Raw genomic sequence first — 12,500 nt, 5'->3', positions numbered from 1 at the left:
CAAGCGGAAGCCTACACTCACTGACCGATATAGCTCGAGAGCGATAAACCATTGTGCGTCGGACTGCGATCAGGGAATCACTAAAAAGTGCCTCGCCAGATAATGCAGCCGCTCAGTCGCCACGATATATGTATCGTATAACCACAAAAACCAAGCCGTGTATACCGAACCTGTACAGGCTAGAATCACGGTTCTACCTATACCATGCCAGCCTAGAGCATCGCTCGTCGATGGCTAGCCACAAGGGTACCCTGTACCAAGGAACGTGTCGGTAGGTCAAGCCAGCCTACCGCGACCTAGACGCCTAGGTCGCCAAGCCACGTACCGCCCCAGCTCATCCAAAGCCGACTGCCTAGGGATACCCTGTACCAGCGAGCTTCCCAGGTCAGCCTAGCCGTACTAACCGCCCCAGTATCGACAGTATAGCAGCCTATATTGTAGGCTAGTGAGCTCGGTTCGCAAGGCCGCTATACTTTTCATATATAAATGCTACACCAAAATTTTTGTCCACTTTCAACCGAGCCACCTGAAAACGCATTTTTTTCTATATAATAGTGCCAAATTCTATATGTGGGTAGTTGATCAGAAAATTTTTCGACGTACCCTGTGCCATCGAGCTTCCCAGCCCATTTTCGAACGAAAAGCAACCACGTTCTTGCCTTGCCTGGGAAGGAAAGCATTTCACGGAATGCACCTTCCCTATCGTCCGAAGCCAGCTGCCTAGGGGTACCCTGTACCAGCGAGCGCCTAGACAAGCCTAGCTCAGTGTACCGCCCCAGTACTGTGGTATAGCTCCCGATATCGTAGGCTAGTGTGCTCGGTTCGCAAGGCAGCTATACCACTACTATATGAATGCTACACCAAAATTTTTTGTTCATTTTCAACCGAGCCACCTGAAAATGCATTTTTTTCTATATAATAGTGCCAAATTCTATATGTGGGTAGTTGATCAGAAAATTTTTCGACGTACCCTGTGCCATCGAGCTTCCCAGCCCATTTTCGAACGAAAAGCAACCACGTTCTTGCCTTGCCTGGGAAGGAAAGCATTTCACGGAATGCACCTTCCCTATCGTCCGAAGCCAGCTGCCTAGGGGTAACCTGTACCAGCGAGCGCCTAGACAAGCCTAGCTCAGTGTACCGCCCCAGTACTGTGGTATAGCTCCCGATATCGTAGGCTAGTGTGCTCGGTTCGCAAGGCAGCTATACCACTACTATATGAATGCTACACCAAAAATTTTTGTTCATTTTCAACCGAGCCACCTGAAAATGCATTTTTTCCTATATAATAGTGCCAAATACTATATGTGGGTAGTTGATCAGAAAATTTTTCGACGTACCCTGTGCCATCGAGCTTCCCAGCCCATTTTCGAACGAAAAGGAGCCACGTTCTTGCCTTGCCTGGGCTTGCTAGCTACCAAAGAGAGTGTGCCTGCCTCTCTCCCTTCTCGCTTGTCCTGTCCTTGGTAAGCTAGCCTTCGATCGGACCTAGCTAGCTACCAGAGAGAGAGAGAGAGAGTGTGCCTGCCTCTCTCTCTCCCTTCTCGCTTGTCCTGTCCTTGGTAAGCTAGCCTTCGATCGCACCTTGCTAGCTACCAGAGAGAGAGAGAGAGCGTGCCTGCCTCTCTCTCTCCCTTCTCGCTTGTCCTGTCCTTGGTAAGCTAGCCATCGATCGCACCGTGCTAGCTACCAGAGAGAGAGAGCGTGCCTGCCTCTCTCTCTCCCTTCACGCTTGTCCTGTCCTTGGTAGGCTAGCCTTCGCTCGCACCTAGCTAGCTACCAGAGAGAGAGAGAGAGAGAGTGTGTGTGTCTGCCTGCCTGCCTGCCTTATCGGCCTCTCTCTCTCGTCTCGATTCACTTTCAATCGAGACCATAGGAAACGCATTTTTTCCTATATAATAGTGCCAAATACTATGTGTGGGTAGTTGGTCAAAAAGTTGCCAAAAAGGTGCACCTTTTTGAATTCGTTCCGTTTTTACCAAGGGCTTTCTACCACGGCCAAACCCTCGATTCCCCAAGCCTTTCCTCACTCTCTCGCTCGCACCTTGCTAGCTACCAGAGAGAGAGAGTGTGCCTGCCTCTCTCCCTTCTCGCTTGTCCTGTCCTTGGTAAGCTAGCCTTCGATCGGACCTAGCTAGCTACCAGAGAGAGAGAGAGTGTGCCTGCCTCTCTCTCTCTCTCCCTTCTCGCTTGTCCTGTCCTAGGTAAGCTAGCCTTCGATCGGACCTAGCTAGCTACCAGAGAGAGAGTGTGCCTGCCTCTCTCCCTTCTCGCTTGTCCTGTCCTTCGTACGCTAGCCTTCGATCGCACCTTGCTAGCTACCAGAGAGAGAGTGTGCCTGCCTCTCTCCCTTCTCGCTTGTCCTGTCCTTGGTAAGCTAGCCTTCGATCGCACCTTGCTAGCTACCAGAGAGAGAGAGAGCGTGCCTGCCTCTCTCTCTCCCTTCACGCTTGTCCTGTCCTTGGTAGGCTAGCCTTCGCTCGCACCTAGCTAGCTACCAGAGAGAGAGAGAGAGTGTGTGTCTGCCTGCCTGCCTGCCTTATCGGCCTCTCTCTCTCGTCTCGATTCACTTTCAATCGAGACCATAGGAAACGCATTTTTTCCTATATAATAGTACCAAATACTATGTGTGGGTAGTTGGTCAAAAAGTTGCCCAAAAGGTGCACCTTTTTGAATTCGTTCCGTTTTTACCAAGGGCTTTCTACCACGGCCAAACCCTCGATTCCCCAAGCCTTTCCTCACTCTCTCTCTCGCACCTTGCTAGCTACCAGAGAGAGAGAGAGTGTGCCTGCCTCTCTCCCTTCTCGCTTGTCCTGTCCTTAGTAAGCTAGCCTTCGATCGGACCTAGCTAGCTACCAGAGAGAGAGAGTGTGCCTGCCTCTCTCTCTCTCTCCCTTCTCGCTTGTCCTGTCCTTGGTAAGCTAGCCTTCGATCGCACCTTGCTAGCTACCAGAGAGAGAGAGCGTGCCTGCCTCTCTCCCTTCACGCTTGTCCTGTCCTTGGTAGGCTAGCCTTCGATCGCACCTAGCTAGCTACCAGAGAGAGAGAGTGTGTGTCTACCTGCCTGCCTGCCTTATCGGCCTCTCTCTCTCTCTCGTCTCGATTCACATTCAATCGAGACCATAGGAAACGCATTTTTTCCTATATAATAGTGCCAAATACTATATGTGGGTAGTTAGTTAGGAAAGTTTCAACTTCCTAACCTTACAGACACTACCCAAGCCATATCGCTACTAGAGCGAGAGAGGGTGCCCCTGCCTCTCTCTCTCTCTACCTTTCGCTCTACTCCTAGCACTCCTGGCTAGATCGGCATTGCATGCTGGCTGGGACGACCTATCCAACGAGGGGTCGATCGTCCCGATGCGACCAGGCGATCGGTCGCAACAGGGAAGAAACCAGCTATCGTACTACGTCTCTAATGCAATGTATAGGACCCCAAAATCACTTCTTCCCTATATATAGTGCCAAATTCTATATGGGGGTAGTTGGTCAGGAAAGTTTCAATTTTGAAATCGTGCCTTTGCTACCAACGGCTTTGCACCAAGGGAAAGCCAGGGGTACACAAGGACTAGCGCCACAGTCTCACTTCTCGGTTTTATTTTATTCATTATCTCGGTAACGGATAGGAATTTTTTGATGGGGTTTGCTTTGGCAGATCGGCCATTACGAGAGCTATAAAGCAATGTCAATTGCGAGATTCGAACTCTTCCCTGTTGGTCGGGGCGGTGGGTGCGTCAAAACATATGACTTTTCAAAAAATCGACTTTATGCCGTTTCACTAAATGTTGAATATCTCGGGAACCCCTTGATATTTTTCCATGGGGTTTGCATTGGAATATTGGCCAATGAAAGGTCTAGATTGCTATGTCGGCGGCGGGATTCGAACTCGTGCTAGGTAGTTTTTACAGTGAAAAAACCGATGAACAAATGACTTTTTTGGCAATATCTCCGTAACAAATGGGAATATTTCGACGAGGTTTATGCCGGCAAGTCGGTCTCGATAGCCTGTATCAGAAAATAACAAGTTGCCTGGCACAACTCCTCCCCAATCGTCGGGGCGGTGGGTGCGTCAAAACATATGACTTTTCAAAAAAAATCGACTTTATGCCGTTTCACTAAATGTTGAATATCTCGGGAACCCCTTGATATTTTTCCATGGGGTTTGCATTAGAATATTGGCCAATGAAGGGTCTAGATTGCTATGTCGGCGGCGGGATTCGAACTCGTGCTAGGTCGTTTTCACAGTGAAAAAACCGATGAACAAATGACTTTTTTGGCAATATCTCCGTAACAAATGGGAATATTTCGACGAGGTTTATGCCGGCAAGTCGGTCTCGATAGCCTGTATCAGAAAATAACAAGTTGCCTGGCACAACTCCTCCCCAATCGTCGGGGCGGTGGGTGCGTCAAAACATATGACTTTTCAAAAAAAATCGACTTTATGCCGTTTCACTAAATGTTGAATATCTCGGGAACCCCTTGATATTTTTCCATGGGGTTTGCATTAGAATATTGGCCAATGAAGGGTCTAGATTGCTATGTCGGCGGCGGGATTCGAACTCGTGCTAGGTCGTTTTCACAGTGAAAAAACCGATGAACAAATGACTTTTTTGGCAATATCTCCGTAACAAATGGGAATATTTCGACGGGGTTTATGTCGGCAAGTCGGCCTCGATAGCCTGTATCAGAAAATATCAAGTTGCCTGGCACACCTCCTCCTCAATCGTCGGGGCGGTGGGTGCGTCAAAACATATGACTTTACAAAAAGTCTTTATGCCGTTTCACTAAACGTTGAATATTTTGGGAACCGCTTGACATTTTTCCATGGGGTTTGCATTGGAATATTGGACAATGAAGGTTCTAGACTGCTATGTCGACGGCGGGATTCGAACTTGTGCTAGGTCGTCCTCACAATTAAAAAACCGATGAAAAGCTACAGTTTCCCCCATATCTCCAGAACGGCTGGGAATATTTTCAAGCGGTTTGCTGCAGCGTGTCGGGGCCACGGGGCCACCTCGGGGAACGGGTGCCACCCGGACGCCACCGGGCGAGGTGGTGTCAAAATGGCGGAAAAACCGTTAGGTTCCTAGAATGAAGTGGTGGAAGGGAACGTCCCATTGGCACGTTTCACACCTCGGCAGACGCGCCTGGTCGAGACGAAGACATAGAGTGGTAGATGTTGAAAATCGGTGGAGGTTTGGCCGAGTTAGGGGCTATTTTGTCACCCGGCAGGGGCCACAAAACGACAAAGTCCGAAAAGCTACAGTTTCCCCCATATCTCCAGAACGGCTGGGAATATTTTCAAGCGGTTTGCTGCAGCGTGTCGGGGCCACGGGGCCACGTCGGGGAACGGGTGCCACCCGGACGCCACCGGGCGAGGTGGTGTCAAAATGGCGGAAAAACCGTTAGGTTCCTAGAATGAAGTGGTGGAAGGGAACGTCCCATTGGCACGTTTCACACCTCGGCAGACGCGCCTGGTCGAGACGAAGACAGAGAGTGCTGGATGTTGAAAATCGGTGCAGGTTTGGCCGAGTTAGGGGCTATTTTGTCACCCGGCAGGGGCCACAAAACGACAAAGTCCGAAAAGCTACAGTTTCCCCCATATCTCCAGAACGGCTGGGAATATTTTCAAGCGGTTTGCTGCAGCGTGTCGGGGCCACGGGGCCACGTCGGGGAACGGGTGCCACCCGGACGCCACCGGGCGAGGTGGTGTCAAAATGGCGGAAAAACCGTTAGGTTCCAAGAATGAAGTGGTGGAAGGGAACGTCCCATTGGCACGTTTCACACCTCGGCAGACGCGCCTGGTCGAGACGAAGACAGAGAGTGCTGGATGATGAAAATCGGTGCAGGTTTGGCCGAGCTAGGGGCTATTTTGTCACCCGGCAGGGGCCACAAAACGACAAAGTCCGAAAAGCTACAGTTTCCCCCATATCTCCAGAACGGCTGGGAATATTTTCAAGCGGTTTGCTGCAGCGTGTCGGGGCCACGGGGCCACGTCGGGGAACGGGTGCCAACCGGACGCCACCGGGCGAGGTGGTGTCAAAATGGCGGAAAAACCGTTAGGTTCCAAGAATGAAGTGGTGGAAGGGAACGTCACATTGGCACGTTTCACACCTCGGCAGACGCGCCTGGTCGAGACGAAGACAGAGAGTGCTGGATGATGGAAATCGGTGGAGGTTTGGCCGAGTTAGGGGCTATTTTGTCACCCGGCAGGGGCCACAAAACGACAAAGTCCGAAAAGCTACAGTTTCCCCCATATCTCCAGGACGGCTGGGAATATTTTCAAGCGGTTTGCTGCAGCGTGTCGGGGCCACGGGGCCACGTCGGGGAACGGGTGCCACCCGGACGCAACCGGGCGAGGTGGTGTCAAAATGGCGGAAAAACCGTTGGGGTTCCAGAATGAAGTGGTGGAAGGGAACGTCACATTGGCACGTTTCACACCTCGGCAGACGCGCATGGTCGAGACGAAGACATTGAGTGGTAGATGATGAAAATCGGTGGAGGTTTGGCCGAGTTAGGGGCTATTTTTCACCCATGCCACAATAGTCAAGGTCAAGGTAGGGAGCGTGGGAAAATAGTGTTTTTCTCCCAAGCGTGGAAAGATATGTTAAAGTTTGACCCACCGGCGCCTAGGTCTGGATGAGTCGCACCTGCCTGTGTTATCCCCGTGCATGTCGCTGTGTCCGTTCGTGCGTACGCCTTCGCATAGCAAACGCTTCGGTGCCAAGTCGGTAGCTTAAAGTTGGTTTTCTCCGAAAGCCTATGAGCGATCTTAAGGTGCGACCCATCGGCAGATGGGCCTCGACGAGACGCAGCTGGCAGTGAAAACCCCATGGATCTCGGCTGGTCCGATCGTCCGTAAGTCAAAGAAAACGAATGCAATGGAATTCGCAATGGTCAGCTCGCTGCGAGAATCGGATTATTTTTTTTCCTGGCCAAACGGGTGGACCAATGGGCAATTGCAAGACGTCATTCGATCTGGCGTGACGAGAGGCGTCTTGGAAAAAAAAATAAGTCCATTGGACCTGTACGTTCGTCCGTAATGGTAAGAAAACCGATTTTTGGAACCCCCCTCCAATGTTAAAGTGAAAATGTCCATTAAAAAAAGTTTTCTCGCCGACGGGTAGAGGTATTGTCCCGTGTCGTGGTTCGACCGCTCGGGCCCGACGAGACGCGTCTGCCGGTGCCAGGCACGGTCGAGTAGGCGTGTCCGTTCGTCCGTGCGCTCTGGAAAACGTTTTCAGCCGCGCCGAACCATACGAGTGCGAAGTTGGCTTAAATCGAGTTTGCTCGAAAAGTAATGGACCGATTTTGACATGCGACCTACCGACAGGTCGGTCTCGGCAAGACACGTCGGACGGTGTGAAAGACATGGAATTCCCATCGTCCGTTCGTCCGTCCGGGGAAGAAAACGGGCCCGTTGATGTCAATGTCGGAAGCGGGCGACATTGGGTCGAAGCGAGTTTTGAGCATCGCCACTTAAAGGTATGTTGCCATGCCCTACGTCGTAAGATGGGCCTGGAAGAGCCGCATCTGGTGGTGCAAACCGCATGAAAATCGGCTTGTCCGTTCGTCCGTGCGACCCGTCCACGTGCATGTCGCTGGAGCGCGACATGGGGTTGAAGCGAGTTTTCAGCATCGCCACTTGGCAGGATGTTGACGAGCCATACGTCGGACGATGGGCCTGGAGAAGACGCATCTGTGCGTGCAAACCCCGTGAAAATCTGCTGGTCCGTTCGTCCGTACGGCTGAGAAAATGCGTAGTTCAAGGTCAAGGTCGGGAGCGTGGGAAAAAAATGGCTTGGGTGCAGTTTTCTCTGGAACGGGAAGAGCTATCTTGAAGTGGGAAGCACCGGCACATCGGCCCGGACGAGTCGCATCTGCCTGCGAAAAGGGCATTTGAATCACCGTGTCCGTTCGTGTGCAGGACGAGGAAAATGAATGGTTTGACTGTTGCGGAGAAGACGGATCCGTACTTGGAGTTAGTACGTGATTTACGCTGGCGCACAAAGAGAGATATAAATACCAAGAAGAAGAAGAAGAAGAAGAAGAAGAAAAAAATTAGAAAATAAAAATAACAAAGAAGAAGAAGAAGGAAGGCGGGAAGAAAGAACATAATAATAATAATAATAACAATAAAACCCGCAATACAAGGTGATTTTGTACGATACTATTTAAAACACTTTATGGAAGCGTTCGATTGTCGTTTCTATGCATAAACTTGGCAATTGTAATCCATTCCACTGCATTTTTCATGATGGGAAAATATTGTCCCACTTGGGCAAAGATTGGCCCAAAATCTACCTGGCATTGGAAGCACTTGGCTTCATTCACCTTAGGACTCCAGCGTTACCTTGTCGTACAGACAATATTGTGTAGGCATGTTTGTCAAATTCCTTGGTTCGACATTAAAATCACTTCATACAAACAATATAAGTGATTTCGTCCAATTGCGCTCTTTGACAAATTTCAAAATTGTGTGCAATTCGATCATGTGGCATTGATAACACTTTACAGAAGCGTTTAATTATGTTCTGTCTGCATGAAGTTGGCATTTTCCATGATGGGAAATATTTCCCAAAACCTACATGTTATCTGACTTCGAGCCCCCCAAAAATTGCCAAGAAATGTAGCAAAATGTGGCCAAAAACCTACGTTATTGGGTTTGGGGCAAAAATTTGCACAACAATGGTCCGAAAAGTGGCCAAAAACCTACCTAAACTTTTCCGAGACACGCTCAACAGTGTCTTCTTTCCGCACCGTTTGTGTCAAGCCCGTTCCCTTGTCTGTGACGGGAACAAATAAATTTTAAAAAAAACAGACCAAAAAAAAAAAAAAAAAAAAAAAAAACAGAAAAGAAAAGAAAAGAAAAGAAAAGAAAAGAAAAATTCGTATCTGTAGAACGGTAAAAGATATTCTCATGCGGTTTGCGTTGGCTGCTGCGTCCTAGACAGAGCTATTATGTCTCTCTGTATGTCTGTATGTATGTATGTATGTATGTATGTATGTATGTATGTATGTATGTATGTATGTATGCAAATCAAATCAATAAATAACCAAGTCCAACAAAACCCATTTCTTCCATGCAAGTGTAAAGTTTCGAAAAATTGAAAGCTTAGGAATAGAGCGACGTGCCATATGTCGGCAGATCGGGCTCGAAGAGACGACTCTGTTAGAGCAAACCGCACGTCAATAGCCCTGTCCGTTCGTCCGTACGCTTCGAGAAACCGACCGTTTCTAGGTAAAACGCGCCTTAAAGTTCCTTTCCTCCGGAAGGGCAAGAGCTAGGTGGACGTGCGACCCAGGGCCAGTTTGGTCTTGAAGAGACGCGTCAGGCAGTGAAAACCCCACGAAAATCGGACTGTCCGTTCGCCCGCCATTGGAAGAAAACCGATTCCTTCCATGCAAGTGTGAAGTTTCGAAAAATTGAAAGCTTAGGAATAGAGCGACGTGCCATATGTCGGCAGATCGGGCTCGACGAGGCCACTGTGCTAGAGCAAACCGAACGTCGATAGCCCTGTCCGTTCGTCCGTTCGCTTCGAAAAACCGACCGTTTTTAGGTGAAACGCGGCGTAAAGTTCCTTTTCTCGGGAGGGGCAAGAGCTAGGTGGACGTGCCACCCAGGGCCAGATTGGCCTTGAAGAGACGCGTCTGGCAGTGAAAACCCCACGAAAATCGGACAGTCCGTTCGTCCGTGCGACCATGAAAAGCCGAAGGTCAAGGTCGTTGCCATCACGGCATTCCGTTGGTTCGGTATCTTCACTCGAATACCTATATCTTTCGAACGCTCGAAGATATTTTCGTGCGGTTTGCTGCGGCTGATGGGTCTGAGAAAGACCTATCCGTCGATGCCTTGCGCTGGAAGATGGCTTCATCCTGGACGAGGCGGTGGCCATTTCAGCGAGAGACGAAAGTAATGGGAAAATAACAAGTAACCGACTTCGCTCGGGAAGCAATTTATCGGCACTCTTGCTAGAAAATTCGTGTCTCTAAAACGGCGAAAGATATTCTCGTGCGGTTTGCGGTGGCGGCTGCGTCCTAGACAGGGCTATCCACGCATGCCTTGCCGAGCGAGATGGCTTCAAAGATGGCTTCGTGATGGCCGTTCAGGCACAGGCAGAAATCACTGGAGGGGGGGATAGACACACAAAACTCGCTCGGGAAGCAATTTATCGGCACACTTGCTAGAAAATTCGCCTCTCTAAAACGGCGAAAGATATTCTCGTGCGGTTTGCGGTGGCGGCTGCGTCCTAGACAGAGCTATCCACGCATGCCTTGCCGAGCGAGATATATATATATATATATATATATATATATATATATATATATATATACACACACACACACACAAAGACAGACACACACACACACACACACACACACACACACACACACACACACATCAATTAATAACTAAGTCCAACGTTGGTTTTAGTTACTTCGCTTCCAAGGGCTTTGCACCAAGGGAATGTCAGGGGTACACAAGGCCTAGCGCCGACGGCGGGAGGTATTATCAAATGTCAGATGCCAAAAGATCTGTCTTGAATAGACGCGTCGGCCTGTGCCAAATATATCTTAATGGCTGCGTCCGTTCGTCCGCCATCGGGAGAAAACCGTTTTCTTCCATGCAAGTGTGAAGTTTCGAAAAATTGAAATCTTTGGAATATAGCGACGTGCCACATGTCGGCAGATCGGGCTCGAAGAGACGACTCTGTTAGAGCAAACCGCACGTCAATAGCCCTGTCCGTTCGTCCGTACGCTTCGAGAAACCGACCGTTTCTAGGTAAAACGCGGCTTAAAGTTCCTTTCCTCCGGAAGGGCAAGAGCTAGGTGGACGTGCGACCCAGGGCCAGATTGGTCTTGAAGAGACGCGTCAGGCAGTGAAAACCCCACGAAAATCGGACTGTCCGTTCGCCCGCCATTGGAAGAAAACCGATTCCTTCCATGCAAGTGTGAAGTTTCGAAAAATTGAAAGCTTAGGAATAGAGCGACTTGCCATATGTCGGCAGATCGGGCTCGACGAGGCCACTGTGCTAGAGCAAACCGAACGTCGATAGCCCTGTCCGTTCGTCCGTACGCTTCGAAAAACCGACCGTTTTTAGGTGAAACGCGGCGTAAAGTTCCTTTTCTCGGGAGGGGCAAGAGCTAGGTGGACGTGCCACCCACGGCCAGATTGGCCTTGAAGAGACGCGTCTGGCAGTGAAAACCCCACGAAAATCGGACTGTCCGTTCGTCCGTGCGACCATGAAAAGCCGAAGGTCAAGGTCGTTGCCATCACGGCATTCCGTTGGTTCGGTATCTTCACTCGAATACCTATATCTTTCGAACGCTCGAAGATATTTTCGTGCGGTTTGCTGCGGCTGATGGGTCTGAGAAAGACCTATCCGTCGATGCCTTGCGCAGGAAGATGGCTTCATCCTGGACGACGCGGTGGCCATTTCAGCGAGAGACGAAAGTAATGGGAAAATAACAAGTAACCGACTTCGCTCGGGAAGCAATTTATCGGCACTCTTGCTAGAAAATTCGTATCTCTAAAACGGCGAAAGATATTCTCGTGCGGTTTGCGGTGGCGGCTGCGTCCTAGACAGAGCTATCCACGCATGCCTTGCCGAGCGAGATGGCTTCAAAGATGGCTTCGTGATGGCCTTTCAGGCACAGGCAGAAATCACTGGAGGGGGGGATAGACACACAAAACTCGCTCGGGAAGCAATTTATCGGCACTCTTGCTAGAAAATTCGTGTCTCTAAAACGGCGAAAGATATTCTCGTGCGGTTTGCGGTGGCGGCTGCGTCCTAGACAGAGCTATCCACGCATGCCTTGCCGAACGAGATGGCTTCAAAGATGGCTTCGTGATGGCCGCCCAGGCACAGGCAGAAATCACTGGAGGGGGGGATGGGATAGACACACAAAACTCGCTCGGTATGCAATTTATCGGCACACTTGCTAGAAAATTCGCCTCTCTAAAACGGCGAAAGATATTCTCGTGCGGTTTGCGGTGGCGGCTGCGTCCTAGACAGAGCTATCCACGCATGCCTTGCCGAACGAGATGGCTTCAAGGATGGCTTCGTGATGGCCGTTCAGGCACAGGCAGAAATCACTGGAGGGGGGGATAGACACACAAAACTCGCTCGGGAAGCAATTTATCGGCACACTTGCTAGAAAAATCGTGTCTCTGAAACGGCGAAAGATATTCTCGTGCGGTTTGCGGTGGCGGCTGCGTCCTAGACAGAGCTATCCACGCATGCCTTGCCGAACGAGATGGCTTCAAAGATGGCTTCGTGATGGCCGTTCAGGCACAGGCAGAAATCACTGGAGGGGGGGATAGACACACAAAACTCGCTCGGGAAGCAATTTATCGGCACACTTGCTAGAAAATTCGTGTCTCTGAAACGGCGAAAGATATTCTCGTGCGGTTTGCGGTGGCGGCTGCGTCCTAGACAGAGCTGTCCACGCATGCCATGCGGAGAGAAGAAGGAAAAAAAAAATTGAAAAAAAAATGGAAG

The sequence above is a fragment of the Sinohyriopsis cumingii genome, unplaced genomic scaffold (assembly GCF_028554795.1).
Source record: "Sinohyriopsis cumingii isolate HCF-2022 unplaced genomic scaffold, ASM2855479v2 utg001614l, whole genome shotgun sequence".
NCBI classification, from domain to species: Eukaryota; Metazoa; Mollusca; class Bivalvia; order Unionida; family Unionidae; genus Sinohyriopsis; species Sinohyriopsis cumingii.
The sequence above is the reverse complement of the archived record's forward strand: the minus strand, read 5'-3'. Positions refer to the sequence as shown.